General features: G+C 43.8%; 1 long non-coding RNA gene across 1 annotated transcript; it reads left to right on the forward strand.

Moving 5' to 3' along the window:
- Positions 1–727: 727 nt before the first annotated feature.
- On the forward strand, positions 728–12,824 carry LOC309376379. The gene is made up of 3 exons (XR_014171182.1): positions 728–1,513; positions 4,211–4,275; positions 5,686–12,824. It is a non-coding gene; the product is annotated as an uncharacterized lncRNA (long non-coding RNA).
- Positions 12,825–13,775: the final 951 nt, after the last annotated feature.

The following is a 13,775-nucleotide window of genomic DNA, read 5'->3' on the forward strand; positions in this document are numbered from 1 at the left end:
TCTACTCATGTAAAAACACGCTGTTTCCCGGACCGTCTGCAGGCTGGATTTAGCAGGTGATTGGGCCAGATCTGGCCCCCAGGTCTTAGTTTGCCTACCCATGGTTTAAAACTAAGTAGCCACCGGAGCAAAATAATCTGGCACCCCTCACCTCCAGCAATAATAAAGAAGGGACACCTTGAACAACCAATCAGAAGCCTCCTTTTGTAGCATCTACTCTACTCCATACAACAGTATCCCAGAAAAGTCGCAGTCCTGCTCCCTCTGCCTCAGCCAGCAGCTCACAGATTTCCACTGCCTGACCCATTTTCATTGCACCCGCTCCTGCCAGCACTGAGTATCATCATAATGCTTTCTAAAAGCTGAATTAGAGAGATATATATATATGCAAGGAAATCCCGCATTTATCCCTAACACCACACCCCAAATGCAAGAGCAAGTGCTGTAATAAACTAGCCAGCTTTTACTTTTGGAAAAAAAAGCAAATGGTATAAGTTCATAAACATCTGCTTTCTGGGAATGGAAATAGTAGAGGGTCTTCCTTAAAAGAAGGGGAAAGTTACAACAGTTAGGACTTTTTAGTTTAAAGTAAAGGCAAGCAGATGTCCAACGCAAGACCAACAAGGCAAATGAGGGTGGACTTGATAAAACTATAAACAATTATGTATATTCTGGAGAAAGTGGGTGAATGTTTCCTCCCTTTCTTGTAATAGTAGAACCCAAGGATATCCAGGGAAGTTGAAGCCTGAGAAATCCAGGACAGACAAAAGGAAGGACTTCTTCACACAGTGCATAGATAAACTATGGACTGTGCTTCTGCTAGGTGTGATGACCACCGACTTCTATGGCTTTAAAAGGGAATTAGGCACATACATGGAGGACAAGGCTATTGATGGCTACTGGCTGCAGCAGGGCTCTTCATAACTGCTTCAGAATTTATTTGCCAACTGCATTCCACGATCAAGAATAAACCTGACCTTGGCCACCTCTGCTACATTCTCTAGGACCTCTGCTGATTGCTGGACTCCTGGACAACAACAACAACAACAACAACCCTCTCGTCATCTCTGAAATCAAACAGTAGTTTCTAAGCCACCTGTGGCACTTCATACATTTGCATTAACTTTACATTTTAAAGAGAATATATGTACAGATGTATTCCGTGGCATGTGAGAGGAACGCCTCGTAGCTGACATACCACTTTCAAGACTGAAGGATTTTCTTTCTTTCTGTTTTTTGTTTACTGTGCTTAGCCTAACAAGTTGTGACAGAGGGCTGTTGTGCATTTTAGCCATGTGTCTCCCCTGTTCCAAATATAAAGGAGGAAATACAATTTACTTGAAAAAGAGGGGTGCCTAACCCCGCCCCCTGTCTTTCTTCACTGCACCTTCTGCTACAACCAGATTTTCAGCACCCCAGATTACTTCTGGTATCAGAGAGTCACTTCAGAGAGAGAGGAAGAATGCCTTCACCTGTGCCACACTTCCTTAACCTGCAAGCAGAAAACTGAATGGTTCCCCTCACATAAGTAAGCAAGCTAACCCGCACTTGTTTATCCATGCCTGTTACCCTCTATAAACTTCAGGTGCTGCGTTCTCCCAGTCCTGAAAGACTGCTCTAGCTGCTCTAGACATCCTTCCAGGGTCTTTCCCCAGGATCCTTTTTATTGCATTATCAGTCACCTTGACACAACAGCCAACAACCCCCTTGCAGGCTTCAGGAGTCGTTTTGCAGCCTCCAAATCAGTTCTTCTAGTTGTTTACTCAGGAAAGCAACAGGAGTGGCAGCTTGAATTTGCAGCACCCAGGGAAGACTGTGTAGCTCCTCACTTCCAGCCTGCGCACCAATGCCTCTGATGTTGTGTCAGGGTCAGCTCACATATGAATGCTAATCTTCTTCTGCTCGAGCACCTTTCAACCCAGAGTTGGCCTGTCATCATAAATCTGGTTTAGCTTTCCCCAGCAACTCTCTCCCACAACTGGAGAGAAACTTTCTGGGGATGCTAATAAAGACATGGGAGAAGGGGAGGGAAAGGAAGGGGGCAGGCAACCCTGAATGCGCACAATTGGTCAGCATTTGGCCACATGAACCCTCCGCTAGATCATGCAATGCTGATTTTGCACCACCACTCAGCCAGTTCTGGATATGTTTCTGTGAGGGTGCTAAAGCTGTGCTTTTGATGAATGCATGGCTTGCATCTGCCAGACTCAATATTGTGGGCCCAGTTCTGCAAAATCCCCTCCTGGCTGAGATCAGATGGGCCTCCTCCCTGTTGAAATTTTGGCATTTATTTTTTTCTCATTTTATGGTTAATTTAACCAGTTTAATCTTGTGTAACCCCATTGTAAACCACTTAGAAAAGAGTGGTATATAAACTGTTGAAATGGATTCCAATGATCCACATCCTGTGGGCTTGGGAAGGATACTCACTGTGTGAGGAAACTCCAGTGGGTCAGCCTCTAATATCAGGAGGAAGCAGAAGTCATGAAAACTTCAATAGCTGTATTTATTTGTGAACAACAGATGGACAACTCAGCATAGCAAGTAAGGCTTGCTACACAGGCAAGACTAAGGCCACATTCACACCAAATATTTAAAGCACTATGATGCCACATTAAGCAGTCATAGCTTTCCCCCAAATAATTATGGGAGCTGTAGTTTGTGAACGGTTTTTAGGAGTCCCCGTTCCCCTCCGAGAGCTACAATTCCCATAGAGTGCTAACAATCAATCCCTCTTCACAGCAAATGCTGGGAATTTTAGCTCTTGGAGGAGAATAGGGGCTCTTGAGTCCTTTATCAAACTACAGCTCCCAGAATTCTTTGGGTGAAGCCATGACTGTTTAAAGTGGGTTCATAGTGCTTTACATGTATGCGGTGAATGTGGTCTAAGACTCCAATTAATTCCCACTTGACTAAGGAGGGAACCAAACCCAGAGAAGGAAGGGCAGCTTTTACTGCAGACTAGGCAGACATGTCACACACAATATAACCATGAAGCATCCCAGCTGGGGCGGGGGGGAGTGGCCAGAATAATGGTTGTGTTTGTTGCTACTGCCACCGCCGCCACCACCATTTCTTAAAGTCCTCTCAAATGTTGCTCCTAGTCTACCAACATAACAGGCCTGGGGATTCAGCTACACTAGTAAAGAAAAAGCGTTTTGTATGCATTATAACACTGTGACACCATATGGCTCTGTGGAGTTTTTCGCCAACGTGATTTCCCATAATGAAGTTTACAACGCGTTTTCCTGAAACCCAGCCCAGGTTAGGTTTCAGGGGGATTGTTCTTCACGTCAAGTCTTTCTTACTCATCCACTTCCACCAGAACAGAGCCCATAGCCAGCACCCTGTTCATATTTCTGTGGGCAACTGACTCTACTCAGCAAACCCAACATCTCTTTGTTAATCCTTCTTATGGCTCCACCAAGGAAGTGTCTGCAGGAGGCTTTTTTTGCAGATGTTGGTTGATCTCATCCAAGGCGGTTGCAGACTGGAACAGGCGCTCCATAGCAGCCGTACTGGGAGCAGCAAGTGCTGAACTAGTAGCTAGCCACCTGCAGCAATAACCCTGAACCTGTTCAAGGGGAGGAGTGGGGTGCAACCTGGCATTTGGGGTTTGGCCATAGGATGTAAAGGGGTCAGGGCTCTGGCATGTTTAACAGTTGCGTAGAAGAGGGGATGCCATGTGAGCCAGACCTGCTGAAATCCCTTCTTTTGCATTTCCCTGCAGCATGTGAACAAGTCATAAGTGCACCTTAATGATTTTCGCAGGAGTTTTGTTTCTTCACTGATATTACACGGTGTTGGAGCTACGTTCCTAAACATAATTTGGAAGCAGGTAAATTCAAACCAGAGGGGTTTGCAGCTCAGTGCTCCCATAATACATTCCAAAGCATAACAAACGATAATGAAACACCAAGCATCCAAGCTGGGGACCTGAAATAATCGAGCAAGAGGTGTTGCTTAAAATTTGAAAAGCAAAACATAATTAGTGCTGAAGGCCAATTCCCATATAAAGATCTGTGCAGTTCAAGCTATTATTAACTTTGCTTTTTCTAGCTGTTTGCACTATAAAGCCTACCTCCAGGAATGATCTATTAAATTAAACCATTAAGCTAATAATGGCTTGAGCGCTTCACATTATTACCAGAAATGGCCCAAGGCTCGGGCCATCACTAACTTTATTTTTTCTTCTTGTCAGCTGAGTCAGAAAAAAAAAACATACCACCAGTCGCTGGTAAATGCAACCTTGATAAATGGATACCCTTCTCCATGGTGCGTAATTTCCTGGACGATCATAATTAACTTCTAGGATTGGATTGTTGTTATTTGAGGGAGGGCTGGGGAGAGAGGGAGCAATAATCATGGAGTTTTGTTTACTTATGCTACTGGCATTATGGCTGGTAGAAAATGCAATTGAAACGAAAGAAGAAAAAAATTGAGTAGGAAAGATAAGTTGGGGGTGTTTGTTTTTGTGTTTTTTAAAGCCATAATATCAGCTGGAAATAGTAATGTTTCAACGCACACAGCAACACATTTCAGAGCAAAATAAAGTGTTCTGAATGTGTCCGTAAGCTCTACATACCATTAATTTCAGTGGAGAATGCCACTTAAAAGTTAATAGCACGGGTGAAAAAGAATAATTACTGGACGCAGCAGCCCACTGAGATTCCATAGGCTGAAAAATAAAATATACTGGTAATAATGCTTTCCCCCTGCATCTCGGGGATTGTTCCATTTAGCCAGCTCCATTTGGGGGTATTGCCTGTGAAATGGGTATGGCCTCATGCTGATGTCGCAAGGGCTCAGTTCAGGAGAGGGGCTTCACACACTGATTAGGCAGCATTCACACAAGCAATCAGTTCCACTGAAGGAGCACTTTTAGGGTTCTTATTACACTTTTATCCGCTGCATTGTTTATAACAAGAGAGGAGAGAAGGAGGAGCAGGACTTTGGGCCGTCATTTAAAGAGGAAGACGAATCCCCTAACTTGGACACCATTTGCATGAACTGAGGACAGGCAACAGCCAGCTGGGGGTGGGTGCAGTTGAGAGCCCAGAGGAGCTTCCTATCAAACTGGAAGCATAGGGCCTAGTTTTGGCCTTTTGGTGCCAGGGCTCACCAGGGCTCAGCCCCAGCATCTCTTTCCAGGTCAGGGTCAAATCTTTTTTTCTGGACATTAAGCACAGCCACAGTCCCAGACCTCTCCCATTTCCGCATCATCACACCCAATATTACGTTCTTGTACAACTTTCCCCCCGCACAAGCCAAAACTCAGGCTAAGGGCTGTAAAAACCCAACCTCCCAGTGTGAATAGGAACAAAGGAAAGGGCTTTGCCTTCAGTCCTGGCATCTAGAGGAATACCTAGGGTTCGGGGAAACCAGCCCCTGCTGGGGGTGCAGGTCTGGGGTGGGGGCACAAAAATTCCCTATCAACCTGTGAAGTTTATGAAGTATATGTGTGTCACGACGAGTTCCCGCCATTCTCGCACTGTGGCACAAAGGTGTGCTTTTTTCCACCCTCCCTCCTTGCCTTGCCCTCACTCTGGGTGCTTTGAGTACTTGGGTCATGTAAAATGTAGTAATTTATAAAGTGGCTAAAGTGATTTGGGGGGCGGGGGCGATGCAGCTCTTTGCTGTGGGCACTGATACTGACCCTAAGTATGCCTGTGCTTCCATCTCAAGGCAGGGAACGGACCCCTTTAATGGGATACGCTTAACCAAGAAGCGACAGGCCCAGGCTACAGCCTCTCCTCCAACCAAGACCAAGGCTTACCCAATGCCTAACCTCACCAAGTTGTGACGATTGCTGTGAAGTAGCCAAGTGGAAAAATTCCTGCTCAGCCCCGAATACGGCAGCTGACAACGTCCATAGCAAGGTCATAGCATGACAGAAGATGCATTTGCAAAAAGGGTTGGAGTTTGGGAGAGCTGATGGAAAAACTAGGGAGGAGTGGTGTGTCAGCGTCAATTTATTTCCTGGGGGGTGGACACAAGTGATGCCAGTTGCTCAGTTGGGCCTGCCCCCGGGGAATCCCCAGACCCAGGACCTCCTGCCATTGGTCAATTCACAGGCAGGTCTGCAGTTCTTCCCAGTCAGCTGGTGGATTGCTGACATGGGGCCGTGGTCAGGCTGCAACACCGTGTTTAAGGTAAGTGGACTATCCAATCTATTGAGCTGTTTGGGCAATGTGTCCCCAAAGAAGTACAATTCCTGATCTGGGCTTTGTTATAATGGGCATTCAGCTTTCTACCTGAAGTTGACAGTTCAGACCTGAAGGGTCTAGAATGCTTGCGGTAGATAAATGGATGGGCTCCATTTATGAATCAACTTGAAGGAGACAGCTGCGAGGCTGCTTCTGAAGTTCCCCTTGGACACAGAGGTTTGTATCAACTATCAGGTATCTGTAAAATGTCCCTTGCTTGGGCAAGGTGGCTAGGCACTTCCAGTCTGTCTTGGATGAGACTGAACTGCAAATTCATTTTAAGCTGGTAACAGCACAAGTTAGAGGGATAGAGGACCAACGTGAGGAGAAGGACTGGGGGAATGCAAATTCTCCTACTGCTTATGCATATACCATTTTATTTTAAATCTCTAGTTTACATAAAATTGTTTAAATATTCAATTAAAAATAGCAACAAGAACAGACTTTAAAACAGGCACAAAATTATCAAAATATAGTTTCAATGACCAGATTAAAACACACACACGCGCACACACAAATGTACATAACAAAATTACATGTCAAATCTTTTAGCAGGTGTCAATAACAGCACAGCAACAGGGTGTTTTAGACAATAGGTGCTCCCACAGTAAAATACCTATTTACAAGTGCAGAATGAACTGTATGTGACACTTGGAAAAGGGCCAGTTATGCAGATTGGAGCAGCCATAGTGGGCATATGTGGGGTAATGTGATCCATAAAGTAAACTGGCTCCAAACTGTTGAGAGCTTTATATACTAACAGAAGCATCCTGAATTTGGCCCAGTAACAAATTGGCAACCAGTTCACATCCTTGAGCAAGGATGTAATATGCTGACAGGTTCTCACTCCTGTCAGCAGTCGTGCTGTGGCATTCTACACAACTGCAATTTCCAGACCAAGCACAAGGAAAGTTCCACATTGCATTTTATTGTGATTTGATTTTGGGGCAAGAGTGTGTGTGCTCATTTTATTGTTTGTGCTTTGTTGTTGGGTGGGATAAAAAATGTGATAAGGAAATAAACAAGCAACCAAATAATGGTCTTCCTCCAAGGAACTTCCAGTAAATTCTTGCATATAGCATGGCCTCTAAAATATGCACAAATCAATGAAGGATGCATAGAAGGCGTTTGCAGAGTGCAAGGCCTGACCTTAAGGACGTCTTTTTTCCAAATTTCAAGAAAGAAAAACAACAATATGATGCCCATACAACTTTAAACAAAATCATTAGATCACCCATCGCATCACCTGGGAGAAAACAATTGTACAAGATAATGGAAGAGCAGTAGACAAAGGCCCAGAGAATACTCTTGTCTATTTCTAGATGCGCTATTCATAACTCCAGCTCGGTATCACGCTGCCATATTAGTATGTGCTATTGATTCATTCTTAATACAGTGAGATGCCCTAGTAATGAACTCGGCAGTACCCATAATGATTTCATATCATGAAATGTTATGTGCTTTGCTCATGACAAAGTAACAGTGGTACCAAAAATAGCAAACCTCATAATAAAATGTTATCGAGGATCGTGGATTTCAATATAAAAAGGACTCGGCCATACTCAAGAGCTTACTCGAAACAAATGCGTACCTAAAAGGAGCTGCATCGGAAGAGTCATGTCATTGACTGATTCATTAGGAGATGCTACTTTAAAAGCGAGTTGAGCCCCACATCCCCTAAATGCTTGTAGGAGAATGAAAGATAGATGGCAGCTCATCCTTTGGAATGGCTGGGACCACGTGATCCAAAAGTACTAAGAGGTGCCTCACCTCCAGCAGCTGCTGCCGAAGGAAAAAGAAGAAGCACTCAATAGATCCCAATGTAAGTAAATGTAGCATTGCCAAACATTTAAAGTACAACATACAGGAAACTCCCAGTTTACACGGGGGTTATGTTCCAAGGCACCACGCATTCAAGTGAAATCATGTATATTTGAAACACCATTGATAAAGGCTGCAAACCCCCCACCCTGTTCCACACATTTTTGTGAAGTTTTTGGCTCGCTTTTGGGGTTGGCGCAATGCACGTGTTTGCAGTCGCTGACATATCAGACGTGCCTAAAACAGTTGTTGCCTGTAGTATAAAGTACCAGAATGTGAGGGTTCCCAAACCCAGAGATCACAGCTTTACATGGTCCAGAAACTCTGAATGTTGTAGAACTACAACTGCCACCATCCCTGAGCATTGACCACGCTGACTGGGGCTGATGGGAGTTGGAGTCCAACAGCATCTGGTGGGCCACATGTTCCCCTTTCCCCATCAGAAGATCCAAAGCAACAGGTGGAAGATGTAGCTGTTGCCCTTTCAGGCCTGTTCTTCCACCTGTTATGAGACAAAACCTTCATCCTGATTGCTAAGCCTGAATGGAAGGCACAGCACCTGCGCTCTCTCTCTCATTTGGAACTTTAAACAGATTTCACAGCTGCCAGCTGGCAATCGGACAGAATGAAAAGGCATAATGTTGCAAACTCTCACTAAACCTGGCTCTGTCTCCCATGTCCTCCTTATCCTTAAGGAAGTCAAACATTTCATTTCTGCCCAATTTTCTGCTTCTGAACATTGTAACGGTGTTCACATCTTATGCATTTTCTGGTTGTCCTGGAAGGGACATGGTGGGAATTCAGTTATCAAACGTGTTTGTGACCAGACCTCTGGGGACAACTCCATTTTCAAAGGGCTTCTCTGGCATCTCTTGGCAGAGGTGAGACACCATCCCCGCCCACCAGTTCTGCTCCCAGCACTGTGCAAATTGCTTAGCGTCATGAAGCTGACTTATGTAACAAAACTATCAAGTTCCCTTTGCAGCAAACCACACTTTGGCAAATCAGAATATGCAAATCAGATATTTTCTCCTTCGTTATTCTATACAAAACCAGAGCTAGGCATTGCAACATCTTCTTGTGAAATCTGATTTATTCATTTAGGGCACCGAAATGGTGGTTGTGGCAAGGGTAACACAGTCAATGGATCCAACACTTGACACTAAAAGAAATAAATTTGCAAGCTAGTGCTCAGTTTCTGGCATCGAAGTTGCACATTTACAGTATATTTACAATAGGCTAATTCTGCCAGGCTCAAGAGTGCATGTAACACCAATTATTTTTGATCTGCACTATTTACCAGTTGTTCTCCAGGTCAGTTTCAAGGTACTGGTTTACATTAAAAAGTTCCAACTGACCTGAGCAGGCTTCCTCAAACTCGGCCCTCCAGATGTTTTTGGCCTACAATTCCCATGATCCCCAGCTAGCAGGACCAGTGGTCAGGGATGATGGGAGCTGTAGTCTCAAAACATCTGGAGGGCCAAGTTTGAGGAAGCCTGGACATGAGGGAGGTTTTTTTCACGTATGAAACACACAGACACAATCACCATGGTGCCAAGATATGTTAGAGAGCCACTGCTTCAGATGCCTCTACTGTAGGTAACGAAATGTTCTGGAACAGAGCTTTTTCATTGGTGAATCCAGCCTTACGTAACTCCAGAGCTTTTCCAAACCTTATCTTTTCCACCAGATTTTTATAGCTTTCAAAAATTTGCTTACTAAGGTGTTCTTCTGTGTTGCTGCTATTAGTCAGTTTTTGAGCATGTTAATTTTGAAAACCTGGTGTGTGTGTGTGGCTGATTCATTTTATCATTAAAGTTTTTAGGACTTCAAGGTAAGCTACCTAGAGGGCCACTCTTGGCAAAAAGGCAGCATGATGTAAATTAGACGTAGATGTAGATGAATATGTGATGTGCTCAGTGGGCAAAGTTCCCAGGCACAATTGCAATTCTTCTTGCACAACTTTTCTTCTTCTTCCCCAGGGTATGTAAACACACACAATAGGTTTCTCACCTCTCTCTTTTTTTTACATAAAAATTGTGTGTGGCCTTGAGGGCGGGAGCCAGTATGGCGAGCACCTTTGTGTGTGGAGTATATTGCCCAACAAACCTGAAACACCAAACATCAGGCTAGATGGGCTCTGGCTTTGCAGTGGTACAGACATGTTAGGAGTCGCTAGAGACAGATTGGGAGCAGGGGGTGGGGCAGGTTCTGCCTAATTGATCTTCCTGACTGGCAACAGCTGCTGTGCCTTAGCAAGCTGCCACAAGTGATGCAGAAAAATGCATTTTTGTTCCTATGCGTGCGTGTTTTTTAGTGGGCGGAAAGGCAATTTGAGCATGCTTCCTAGAAGTAAACAAGCAAACCTTTTAATGCAGTTGAGATGGTGTGTAATGCAAGAAGCAGCTGCTTTTAATTTGATTGTTACTTCATAGAAAATGGGCTACTTAATTGGATTGATCTGGAGGTCACTTGTTTTCCTATTCCTAGGAACAAACACACTTAAAGATGCACAATGCTGATTGCTATTTTTGCGGTAAACAGATCATCTTGGTTCTCTTCCAGCGACTGCCTCCTGTGCTAGGAAATCGGGGTATTTATATTTCATAAAGTGTTGTGGAGGTGCTTATTGTGGGGCCAGAGTGAGGTAACTGCAGAGGCCTGGGAAATGTAAAAGGTGATTTTTTTGTGCAGAAACAAAAATAAAAATGGTCTGCCCTGAGCACTTTGGCAGCAATAAACAATTTCTGCAAAAATTCTGCAACAGCTGTCATGTCTTGTAAGCATGTCTGCAATCCCAGGATCCACAGCAGGACTGTACTTATGGATGGCCAGCCTTTCAGAAAGGTTTTATATCCAACGCAGTGCAATATCATGAAAATCTCGGTACTGATTTAAGATCATTAAGCAGAGCTGAGCTTTTCTTGAAAATCTGATTCACTGTGCTCCCAAGCACAACATGGTACATGGGCTACCCAAATTCACAATTTCCCCCAGGTAACAATACTGTTACACAATTAACGCAATGCTGTTCCTCGTATGTTGCAGTAGATGAGACATCTTTCCCAGAAGTAGAAAGTGTGGAAAGTGCAAAAGAAAGAGAAATGTGGATAAGCCCTCAGTTATGGAACATCCTATTTTGGCAGCAGGTCAAAACCTTATGGTTCATGAAAGACTTTTAAATAGTGTATGTATGTAGTCTGGATGTCTCGCTGTTCAAATCTATGTGTTTTAAATTTATGGGTAAAATTAATTTCTTGTATTTGTGTCTTTGATTTCACAATTCATTGTCTTATTTCACCCCCCCCCCATACTTACTTATTGTAGTTGCCCAGTGAACTTTCTGTTGTGGAACAGCAAACAGCATGCATCAATAAACCAAATAGCCTGTGGTGGGCATCTACTGATGACATCACTGTTTATGAGCAACCAAACACATTCCTTCATGATAGACTTTACAAACTTTTAAACCTCTTTATAGACTCGATGCTTTGCACCCTATGCTCCTAAAGTGCAGAGATCTTTATCGAGCCTTTTACAAATACAATGAAAAAGCTAAATACTAGCAAAGGTCTTCCACTGCCACCATTCTGCAGTGATGCCCTGTCATTTTGAGAAACATGCACACACTACCTAGGAATGTAATGTTTAGCATTTTGAAGAAGAGGTGGTCACATAAAGGCAATGCCTCATTTCCTCTGTATTTATTGGGAAGTAGAAACAGCATAACTACCATATAGCTCTCAATTTAACATAACTGCCTGTGGGCTTTCCTGGAATTGTCATTCCACCAAACAGGGCAGATACAAAAGAGGAAAATGAACCTTTTGCATCAGAAGCATTTATACCGGGTGCTGCAGCAATGGCAGAGTCAGCACTAAAGAGCTCTAGGAGACGGAAAAGAGACAAAGGCGGAGGATTAACAGCTGACATCCTCCTATAAACCATGAGAGCAACAAAGCTGGCCATGTATAATGTGAGCTGGTCTCAGGACAGGCTGCTTACAAGGAGAGTTCATTGTTAGCCTACTTGCTGAGCCACAACTCAACTGTAAACCATAGCTCAGGGTTGTCTGGAACGGGAAGAGAATAAATTCTAGCAGTAAGAAAGTTAGGAAAGAGGTTTAGAGCTTTTCCCAAAGTGCTTTGGTCCAAAGGCATAGATTTAGCTGGGCATTAGATGTGACAGAAAGAGTATGTAACATGCTGAGTGAAAGCTTAACGGCTGAAGATACATCCAGTCTAAGGTTGCTTTCAGCAAGCGTATCCAAGCTCATCTTGGAGCAAAACCAACCTGTGGCATTCCAGCAAAGTTTCCTGGTGATCTGTTCACACATTCTTTTAATATCATTCTGCCGGGTTGCTAAGGTCTATGGGAGCAGCTGCCTGCTTTCTATTTGCTCAGGGGATATTCCGACATAATGTGTGAAATCCTTCAGAAACACACACCACTTTCCCCACCATCAGCTGGAAGACTACAAATGAAAAGTGTGGTTTAAAGTGCAGTGCTCAGACACATTGCTGGCATCTAACATGAGATAAAGAGAAGTGTGGCCTCAACCTGTGGCAGGGACTGAAGGAGAGGTGTCACATGACAAGAAGGGGGAATTAGGGTGGCAGAGCACTGGAGAGGGATGAAGGGAGCACAGGTGAGAAAGCCTTTGTTCCAAGGTGAGATCTAAAGGCTAAGCACCACAAACAAGTATCCGTCTTCGCAATTCAAGGCTCTGGATTAAATTTTGAGTAAACCAATTCTATTGTTTGACAAGAAATCTCCACTGGTGTTTTGAACCACAGATAAGTGTACTTCTCTCTCTGGCCAACTCACCAGTTCTATATTTTAAGCGGTTGTTGTAAACAACTGACTTTTCTGCTAAGCCTGCACGCCAAACATACAAATCCGTTTGCTCCTCACCTCCAGTGTACATGTATAAAACTCTCTGAACAAGAACAGCATTACTGTAGTTACTATATAAAGTATAAGGAAGCAACAAATGCTCTTAATGTAGACTGTTGTTCCTGTTTCTGCTGCAATTTAATTGTGCCAATATCCAGATGTTGACCTTTAAAATTTGCTGGCAATTTCCTCCTTTCCCCTCCCATGCCCCAATATCTATCCTCCCACCCTCATACCTGAAACAAAACATGTATACAGTAAATAAGTTTAGCTTTTTATTAATCAGTAGCTTTTAGAAGGTATTATTTTTTTAATGTCAGAATGCCGCTATCCATGGGAGCAATACAATATTTCAAAAGACAGCTCATAGTACAGTTTCTTTTCCACTGGTTGACATTGGTGAACACCCTACATTGCACATGTAGACCTCCCCTTCCTCTCCTCTCCCACTGAACTCCCCCCTGAGCCCCTCATCTGCCCTAGAGGCTGACTCCATTCTGCTGAGAGTGCCTGTTCTGCTGGCAGGTGGACATCAATGGATTTCACCTATGGCTGAAAGCGCCTTTCAAATTCTTTGCCACAAAAGGACTGTCTATAGTCACTAATCACATGGCAGGCTAGAGATAAGGGAATGGTTCGGGGGCTCTGTGTGGGAGATAAGTGCTGCACAGATTTTTTGTCAATTTCATTGATAAATCTGACTCGTCTCTCTTACAGCAAGCATAATGCATAGAGCCTGAATACACACAAAACAAAACCCCGTTCAATTCCTTTACACAGCCTATGTATGTATTGCTTTCCCAGACACCTCACTTCTCCAATTGTTGCTTTTCATGCCGTTTATTTCTACCT

This window comes from Podarcis melisellensis (assembly GCF_964234715.1).
Source record: "Podarcis melisellensis genome assembly, chromosome: 1".
Lineage (NCBI taxonomy): Eukaryota > Metazoa > Chordata > Lepidosauria > Squamata > Lacertidae > Podarcis > Podarcis melisellensis.